Here is a 9,943-nt window from a genome sequence, read left to right as displayed (position 1 = left end):
TAGTGTTGTGTTCATAGTCAGTTGGCTTGAGTAGACAGATTTCATAGATTGTGACTAAGTGGAGTGGTTACCTCCTTAGACCCTTGGCCCCCAAGACCCCCAATAGTACCTGATATGTTTCCAACATCTTAGATGCATCATCCCAATTGTGTATTATGCTCTATTTTGGTCTGTAGATGATTGTCATGAGTGGGTAGCAGAGCCCCCAAGTTACCTGAAGGTGACCCCCACCCCAGGCAGGGTACCTAATGATATGTCCTAGCTGGTCAAAATATTAGGTACACCCTTGACCCAGTTTATGTGGTCATACTGTATCATAGCAGAATTGCAGACCTCAAGTCGGCCCCCCAACACCTCTAAGTGTACCTAATGAAGTGTCCAAAATGGCCAAAATATTAGGTACACCGTCAAGCTATAGTTTATTTGGTCATAGTCTCTTATAGTAGCTAGAAAAATGACATTGTGTAGCAGAATCCCCCCATTGACCCCCACATATTCTATTTCTGGTCAGTAGACAAGGCAAAGTGTGCAAACAGCCGATTTTATAGGGGCCTCAGAGGCGTCTCATCGGCAAAAAAAGCCTTTTTTCTAAATGTTTTGTGTTTAAAACATGCAATCTGAGTCAAATTGCATTAGTGCTCACAAAAAAATGTATTTTTGTTTACATGAGCAGAGGTCCGGAAGATGGAGTTGCTTCCACGTCCATCAACCTGCGCTAACAAAGGTAGGAAATGCTCCATTAAATGTATATTTGAATTGAAAAAATGTTTTTAATATTAATTTAGCATGCTGGTAATTTAATGGCTTGAAATAGAATCACATTTATTTGACCACCTGTGAAAAACAAAAACTTCTTTTGTAGAGCTAAAAATAATAATCCATGTAGTATCATATAAATGTAATTGTAGGTCTTAAAGTTCAAGATGCTAATGCTATTTTCGCGCTCGCATCATTTTATGTAAAGTTACATGTAAATATTGGTAGGCTAATTATGTGTTCAAGATGCTAATGCTATTTTCGCGCACGCATCATCTTATTTAAGGTTACTTTTCATTATCAGTAGGCTAATTATGTATCTGTAATGTCGTATAAATGTAATTTCAGGTCGTACAGTTCAAGATGCTAATGCTATTTTTGCGCTTGCATCATTTTATGTAAAGTTACATGTAAATATTGGTAGGCTAATTATGTGTTCAAGATGCTAATGCTATTTTCGCGCTCGCATCATCTTATGTAAGGTTACTTTTCATTATCAGTAGGCTAATTATGTATCTGTAATGTCGTATAAATGTAATTTTAGGTCGTACAGTTCAAGATGCTAATGCTATTTTCGCGCTCGCATTATCTTATGTAAAGTTACATATAAATATTGGCAAGCTAGTTATGTGTTCAAGATACTAATGTTATTTTTGCGCTCTTATCATCTTATGTAAGGTTACTTATAATTACCGCTAGGCTAATTATGTGACTGTAATGTCGTATAAATGTAATTCTAGGTCTTACAGTTCAAGATGCTAATGCTATTTTCACGCATCATCGTATGTAAGGTTACTTATCATTATCGGTAGGCTAATTATGTAGCTGTAATGTCATATAAATGCTAGAATCGTCACTGACCGCTCTCGTTAAATGCGTTACAGTTCAAGATGCTAATGCTATTTTTGCGCTCGCATCATCTTATGTAAAGTTACATGTAAATATTGGTAGGCTAATTATGTGTTCAAGATGCTAATGCTATTTTCGCGCACGCATCATCTTATGTAAGGTTACATATAAATATCGGTAGGCTGATGATGTGACTGTAATGTCATATGAGTGCTAGAATCGTCACTGACTGCTCTCGTTGTCGTCTTCTTGACAGGATGGGGGTCGTTTTGGACGTGCACGGCGCCGCCGGACGGGCCCGCGTCGCAGCCGATCGCTTTGGGACACTCGCGTGTCCTCACTGGGTATGTGACGTCTCACACTTGAGCTTCTGCAGTGACCGACAGTGGCATCTGATGCTGTCAGAATGTCAAAAAAGCCATTTTTTGCTAACAATATATTGTTGAAAATTAATCAGTATTTGTCTATTTTTTTGCTAAATGCATCCTTACTAAGTTTAAAATAGTTTTTTTCCTTAAAAATGTGTCTTTTGGGGGCATAAAACAGCCACCAAAAAGCGCTCTCAGAACGGTCAGGAAAAGTGGCCTCAGAAAAACAGAAAATCTGCCCGGCAACGAGATGTGTCGCGGCTCTGCCATCCAATCAGGGGCCTTAGAAATTGGACTTAGCCACCTCCCCTCAATGCAAATTTGGATTTAGCCCCGCCCTGGCCCCGCCCACCCTGGACAGCCAATCACAGCACGGCATTTGGTCGACCACGCCCCCTTTGGTCTTAAAAACAGCTTTTTGGGGACTCAAACCCCACCCCCTTCTACAAAGCCAGCCCCCTCAATTTAAGCCCTGCCCAGCAACGATATGGCCCACCCACTCCCAGAGAACCAATCAGGTGGCAGCATACACCATCTACTTCCTTATTCTACACCAATCAGCGAATTTACACCCATACACAGAGAACCAATCAGGTTGCAGAATACACCATTTACTTCCTTATTCTACACCAATCAGTAAATTGTCAGCCATTTTTCCACCAATCAAATTGCTCTTGGCTAGTCATTTGCATAGCCCCACCTATTTCTTAGTTTTATAAAAATTTAAAATAATTATAAAATAAAATATATACAAAATAAAATAATATAGAACAAAGAAAGTTTGTGTACATATTTATTTTTATTTGTTTCAGAGCAAAAGTCCAGATGTGAAGTCCAAAGTGAGAGGTCTTTAAGTTCTTCTTCCAACCAGTAGGAGTCGCACCGGCGCAGAGTGTGGAGACCTAAAGACAAAAAAAAGTAAGTTAAGAGTGCATTCAAATAAGTGCAAACGGCGATAAGACTTATCTTAGCATGATGCGATGTCACTTGTTCTTGAATTGAGCAGGAGGGCAACATTTGGACTGCAACTGTGGAAGAATAACATTGCATTTAAAACAATTGTCACAAGTTTAAGTCAACAAGGAGTCAAAACTGATTGTCCTTTGTTTTTTATTGGCAGAATGCAACAATTAAGATAATCAACTCGTTGTCTCACAGGTGCAGCAGTTGGGGCGGGTCAAGGCGGGTCTCCAAAATGGCGTTTTCACTGGAATGAGTCTGCACAGAAGAAAGTGGGTGAGCATTTCATTCAGTAGTGTTTAATGTCTTAATGGTGCACATTCACTCACCTTTGCAGTGCAATCAAGCCAGGATAATTCTGCTTCAGTCACCTTGAGCTGCAGCGCCCCCCGGTGGACACGAGGAAACTAGTCAGTAAAAGAAAGTGCAAGGTAAAAATCATAGTTCAGAAGCGTCGCGCTAAAAGACGTCAAAGTTGGACAATGTTTACGTCCGCCATTTTGTGTTGCAGTGTGCACCAACCTAGTGGACGTCGTCGTGGATGAAATCCGACTGCAACAACCAAAGACAGCAGTCAAAATTGGACATGGTAAGTCATCTTAACTTAATCTTTGTTACTCTAATTTCGCCTTCTGGAATAGAATAATAGACAGATTTGCACGTGGATCAATTGTTTGCTCGTTTCACCTGTGCTCACCTGCAGGGTCGGACATCTTCGAAGTGGCCTGCAAAAGAAAAGGAGAAAGTCAAAAAGTGTGGTTAACAGCCATTTTTGGTGCCAAGTGGATCAGCTGGCAGAATACTTACCGATGCAGCCTGTGGGAAGAAAGTAGATCATTAAGTATTTTCGAGGTTGATTTGAAGTATTTAAAGTACTTACTTACTTCTTTTTCCACATGTGAGCTGTTAAAACAACAGAAATGTAAATTAGTCTCAAATAAAAAGTGAACAGACTTGGGAATACTTACTTTGGCTTTCCAGCGTGGAGCGACGCGAAGCTTCCAATAAATGAAAGAGGACGACTGCGCAATTACTTCCTCTTTAAATAGTTTTTCGGAAGTGACGTAATCGCGCACAAAATAAGTTTAAAAAATTAATTGGTCGCGTCCTTCAAACAGAAAAGTGACCGGCCGGGGATCGTACCCGGACCTCCCTAACCGCAGTCACTTACTCTATTCATTAGACCAATGAGCTGATGTCAATGATTTATCTCAGAATGTATATCTCGGATTTTCAGTCACTCACATTCGGCAGATTGTCAAACAACAGGTTAAATATGACTTCCAATTTTTAACTGGCAAAGTGTTGGTGGTCGAATGGTTAAAGACACTAATTGAGAATGAATTGGGCTCGGGTTCGATTCTCACTCTTACCAACTCTTTACAACTGTGGCATTTATGTTCGTAAATGCAGCTGTGAGTGAGAATCGAACCCTGGTCGCCTGCATCGCAGGCAATGTCTTATGCCAATCGCCACCTTGGCTGGATTTCCGCTGAAATTTCACACATAGAAAAGTGATAAATAATAGCAGCCAAGTACATTGCAGGGAGCAATGTCCAATATTTGCCACAAGAGAGCAGCAAACACACGTCTGATCAGGCATACTTAGCACAATATGATGCGAGCGAAGTCTATGAATATACTACAGTGATGCACTGGTAACAAGGAGTCTGTTGGAAAAGCCATTGCTAAGTGCAATGCCTTAAAACAGCCACAGGAGAACATCAAGTTTAACATGTCTTGTCGAGAATAAAATAGCATGTCTTCATACTCGCCTACAGAGTCACAACACAAAATCAAGGAACTAAGAATTTTTGTGGTTTATTACTTTATTTGAGAGGGCTCAAGATGAATATTGCACATAAGTTGTATGAGGAAGTTGGGGGTGACGCTGGGGAACACATTGAAAATAAAGTTCGACCAAATACATAAGCGTCTTGTCTGCTTTTGTCATGAAATAAACACAAAATAATGTTGGTGGTCATAGGATGGCAAGTGGAAGTCAGCCGTCTGCCTGCAGGAACAAGTCCAGTTTGCACCAAGAGAGGAACAAGCATTAAAGCTGCACCTGGCTGCGAATAAATGGATTAAAAACAATGAAATGAGAACGTGTTCGATCGACCGAACAGTTGACGCATTAACAATGACGATAACATGAAGCGGATGAGTCCATTCACATCATTTGTCCATGATTTTGACACGCTTAACAGTAGCACATTCGTCTCTTGTTTCTATTGACCGAATAGTACGCCTAAAAAGACTACATTTATCTAAAATTATGCGCAGGAGACGAATTGTTTTGATCGGCTGCTGTTTACCACGACTTCCGCATTCGAGGATCTTCTTCTTTCAATAAAAGACGCTTTGCAAACAACCGTTGGGACCACAGTGCCCACGTGTGGACTGGTTGTGTAATGACGGCCCTGTTTCTCATAGACGACTATGAATACGACCATTGTCTTTTCCTCCAATATAAGAAGGCAATTTTCGTCCATTTATGGCAGTATATTATATTGGAGAAAAAAATTCCTCTTGCTATACATGGACGTTTAGAGGAGGAAAATAAATTAATTTCACCTTTCACCTTCCTGCTCCGTATACTGTTTTCTAGTACAATATACCCCCTCTCACATATTGTCCCATGAGTGTGCCTGAATACATATGGTGTTTTGCTGTCTTCTTGTGGCAGTTTTAAGAAGTACACTCTGCAATTGCTTTTCCAACCAACTCCTTGTTACCAGTGCATCACTGTAGTACAGGGGTCGGGAACCTTTTTGACTAAGAGAGCCATAAACAAATCATATTTTCAAACATTATTCGTTGAGAGCCATACTCAGAATTTAAAAGTAACACCAGTGTGTGCATTTATTAATCATTTCACCACTTTGAAAGTAAAAAAAACGTCTCTCAATTCTTTTAAGAATATTTTTTCACTGTTGCTAATCAATGAGTATCAATGAGAGTAAGCATGCAGAAGAAGTATAATGAAGAAAAATTATTATTAAAAAGGTGCTAGAGATAGTGTCGGCACCACAGTGTGACGCTCTCATTGTGTGTTCGGGGCTTAGGTGGTTGCTCACCAGCGGTTCCCATATTTTATCACACAGGTTAGCGGCGAGCCATATACACCCATCAAAAGAGCCACATATGGCTCCCGAGCCATAGGTTCCCTACCCCTGCTGTAGTAGATTCATAGACTTCGCTCGCATCATATTGTGCTAAGTATGCCTGATCAGACGTGTGTTTGCTGCTCTCTTGTGGCAAATATTGGACATTGCTCCCTGCAATGTACTTGGCTGCTATTATTTATCACTTTTCTATGTGCGAAATTTCGGCGGAAATCCAGCCAAGGTGGCGATTGGCATAAGACATTGCCTGCGATGCAGTCGACCCGGGTTCGATTCTCACTCGCAGCTGCATTGACGAACATAAATGCCAGAGTGGTAAAGAGTTGGTAAGAGTGAGAATCGAACACGAGCCCATTTCTTTCTCATTCAGCGTCTTTAACCATTGGACCACCAAAGCTTTGTCAATATAAATTGGAAGTCATATTTAACCTGTTTTTTGACAATCTGCCGAATGCGAGTGACTGAAAATCGGAGATATACATTCTGAGACTGCACGTTGACATCAGCTTACTGGTCTAATGAATAGAGTAAGTGACTGCGGTTTGGAAGGTCCGGGTACGATCCCTGGCCGGTCACTTTTCTGTTTGAAGGACGCGTCTAAATTATTTTTTTTTAACTTTTTTCGTGCGCAATTACGTCACTTCCAAAAAACTATTTAAAGAGGAAGTCATTGCGCAGTCGTCCTCTTTCATTTATTGGAAGCTTCGCGTGGCTCCACGCTGGAAAGCCAAAGTAAGTATTCCCAAGTCTGTTCACTTTTTATTTGAGACTAATTTACATTTCTGTCGTTTTAACAGCTCACATGTGGAAAAAGAAGTAAGTACTTTAAATACTTCAAATCAACCTCGAAAATACTTAATGGTCTACTTTCTTCCCACAGGTTGCAATCGGTAAGCATTCTGCCAGATGATCCACTTGGCACAAAAAATGGCTGGTAACCATACTTTTTGACTCTTTCTCCTTTTCTTTTGCAGGCCACTTCCAAGATGTCCGACCCTGCAGGTGAGCATAGGTGAAACGAGCAAACAATTGATCCACGTGCAAATCTAAGTGTCTATTATTCTATTACAGAAGACTAAAGTAGAGTAACAAAGATTAAGTTAAGATGACTTACCATGTCAAATTTTGACACCAGTGTAAAGTGCGTGACTTTAGTGCAAATGATCCCAGTTCGAATCTTAAGCTCGTGTCTTTTTGACTTTGCTATTCTTTAATTTCTCTCTTTTTTCACATGAAGATCGCTTTGTTCTATATAATTTTGGTGCTCATTATTTTTATTTAAAGAAATAAAGCTTTTAAAAAATTAGACAATTTTTACGTCATCGCCTAAACCCTATTTAAACGTGAGGCCTTCTTTATTCAAGCCTGCCTGTCGCTCCACACACACTGTAAGGACACGGTGAATATTCACAATTATTTAAAGACTCCTGATTGCAATCTAAATAACTGTTATTCTGTTTAAATCAAATCTACTTTTCAGCATGCTGGCATTTTCGAGCTATGAGAAGAACAAAGTTCATCGTCTGTTAGGAGGTAACTATTAAACATGTTCACAAATGAACCGTACAAGTGCAATAATTATCTCCTTTGTGTCCACAGGCACTCAATTTAAGGCAAGTGGGCAACATGACTTAAATGATCCACTTCGACACAAAATAGCAGACATCCTATTAACATTTAATTTAAAAAGGCTCAACTCAACTTACCATGTTGCTGACTGTTTTCCCTTTTCTGTGCAGATCTCCACCAAAATAGCCGACTCATTAGGTTTCTTGCTGGCTTTAGGTACTCCTATCCAGCAGATGGCAGTGCAACACAACTGGCGGGAGGACAATTAATTTAATCCGTTGTGAAATAATCATTTGTAAAAGGTCTGTATCCGCCATTCTGAGAATAAAATAATAATAATTGGACATGAGCCCTGTCGTCATTATCAACAACACAAAAAAGCCTACTTGTCATCACACCCAGTAACTGCGTGTGACGCAATTGGTGGTGTTTCTCCATAAGCTGCATTTACTCTGCAAAAGACCTAAATAAAAGCAAGTTACGGACTTATAATTTGGCATTCTGCTGTTGTGGATACAGGTCGCTTACCTCTCGCTTTCCTCACTATCTTTCACTTACCTTACTTCAGTCAGCTAGTAGGAGGCAGATCACCACCCAAACATCTTTTCATATTACCGCAGAAGGGAATGTGTGTTATTTTACCGCAAGTTTAGATTTCTGATGGATGTGGGGAAAAAAAACTGTCCTTAAGCTTATTTGTCCATGCTTTGTGGGACCTATAGTGTCTGCCAGAGGGTAGCAGCTGGAACAGATTGTGACCAGGGTGTTAAAGGTCCCCTATGATGTTCTTGGCTCACCTACTTCCTATAGAAACGCCATCAGGAAGTCCAGAAGTTTTCAGCACAGTCCTCCACCTGTGATACACGTTTTTTATGCATGCTAATAAAATTTAGTGAAATGTCAGTGTTATGAGGAATTAGTATTAATAAATTGGGTTAAATCAATTCGTTTGTAATGTAATCCAGTACACACATTAAAGCCCATTTTTACGCTTCTTAATTTCTTAAATATAAACGGCTGTCCGATTATACCAAAATAAACGCTCAATACCAATACGGCAATAAACAAAAACCTTGCTGATGTCATGCATTTAAATCCTCGAAGGGGAAATGTGTTCGTTTCCTGCCTATTTCTTGCACTATCACTGATATGAATAATAATTAAATATCTAATGTCCAAAATCTTGTTTCAATATTTATATTGTCTTAAAAACGAAGATGAAGGGAGAATGGTAATGCTGTTGCCCAGAAAGCAGATTAACTCGCGCAAATGTATAAGGCTGTTAATATAACTATATATGTTAAGCAATAAGGTTTTCATTAAAGTGGGAATCTTTCGTAAAAGAAGAGTGATTGGAAGGAAAGTCATTTTACGTGGCTCAACCGTTCGAATTATTTGGAAGCGAAATCGGGGAAATGAAGTACAAGCAGGATTTGTTTTCGTTTGCTTTTGTCGCTCTATTTATACGTAATATGTCGTTTGCGCAGGCGCGATATCGTGGGCATTCCCGAAATGACGTCAGAGGGAAATCCAGGTTGACACTGGCACCGGCGACCCGGAAGTGGAACTGGGAGCGGAACAAGAAGCGAGAGACGAATTTGTTTGTCGTGCTTTCTTTTGTTTTTGAACTGTTTTTTGGCGTTTTATCGCATGATCTAAATGGGGGATTTTACAGTAAAAACAACTAAGTGACGTTTGATGGTTACATGAACAGAAGTCCGCAAGAAAGGAGTTTTATTCGAGGTTATTTGGCTATTTTTTTGCACTCGGTGCAGGCTGCACAACGAAAGTCACGAACAAGGTAAGAAATGCTGCTATTTTCTATTACAAGTGTCTTTTGATGTATATTTCTACTTGTTAAACGTGCACTTTATTCTGTTCAGCTTGATCTTCATATCCCAGATCAGATCAAAACATTTAGCCAACCTCCACAATTTAATGAACCATTTCCCCAATTTATAATTTATTTGATTATCTGCCCCAAAGTGGAAAATAACTATTCTAGATATATATCAAATGATACTCATGGAATCTGCAAATGCAGACTGGTTTATTTTTAAATATTTCACAATGACAAATTGGCTCAAATATTAATTTTCCATGAAAGGCATAACCCAATAATGGCTAAACAGTATGTAAAATCATATTTGTGATGTGTAAATGAATCCAAATGAATAATTTTTCATAGTTTTTAAAGATTGCTCCTGAGGAAAAGCTAACAGAAAAGAAAGCACGGCTCAATGTTGACATTTGATGAAATAGGCTGCTTTTATTTAACGATAAAATTATTTTGCGGGCGGGGTTTATTTAAAT

General features: G+C 39.5%; 3 long non-coding RNA genes across 20 annotated transcripts in view; 2 read left to right on the top strand and 1 right to left on the bottom strand.

Annotated features, from left to right (window-relative positions):
* Window positions 1-9,943, bottom strand: part of LOC144066339 (uncharacterized) — a 46,979-nt gene that overhangs the window by 13,649 nt on the left and 23,387 nt on the right. The gene's annotated exons all lie outside the window — the stretch shown is intronic.
* LOC144066342 (uncharacterized) overlaps window positions 1-9,943 on the top strand; it is a 33,132-nt gene that overhangs the window by 3,977 nt on the left and 19,212 nt on the right. Inside the window, exons 1-6 of one of the 6 annotated variants that reach the window (XR_013297514.1) lie at window positions 6,763-6,793; window positions 6,859-6,951; window positions 7,036-7,063; window positions 7,542-7,594; window positions 7,661-7,674; window positions 7,801-7,974. The exons of 1 other annotated variant lie outside the window; for it this stretch is intronic. This is a non-coding gene — a long non-coding RNA (uncharacterized LOC144066342). 4 more of the 6 variants (XR_013297508.1, XR_013297509.1, XR_013297512.1 and 1 more) reach the window with 4 other exon arrangements.
* The window catches only part of LOC144066340 (uncharacterized), a 35,590-nt gene that overhangs the window by 11,263 nt on the left and 14,384 nt on the right, over window positions 1-9,943 (top strand). The window contains exon 1 of one of the 8 annotated variants that reach the window (XR_013297494.1): window positions 9,209-9,431. The exons of the other annotated variants lie outside the window; for them this stretch is intronic. This is a non-coding gene — a long non-coding RNA (uncharacterized LOC144066340). Of the gene's footprint in view, window positions 1-9,208; window positions 9,432-9,943 lie in introns of those variants that run through there. 8 annotated transcript variants of the gene reach the window in all.

The sequence above is a fragment of the Stigmatopora argus genome, chromosome 20 (assembly GCF_051989625.1).
Source record: "Stigmatopora argus isolate UIUO_Sarg chromosome 20, RoL_Sarg_1.0, whole genome shotgun sequence".
NCBI lineage: Eukaryota > Metazoa > Chordata > Actinopteri > Syngnathiformes > Syngnathidae > Stigmatopora > Stigmatopora argus.
This window is presented reverse-complemented; position numbering and strand designations above follow the sequence as displayed.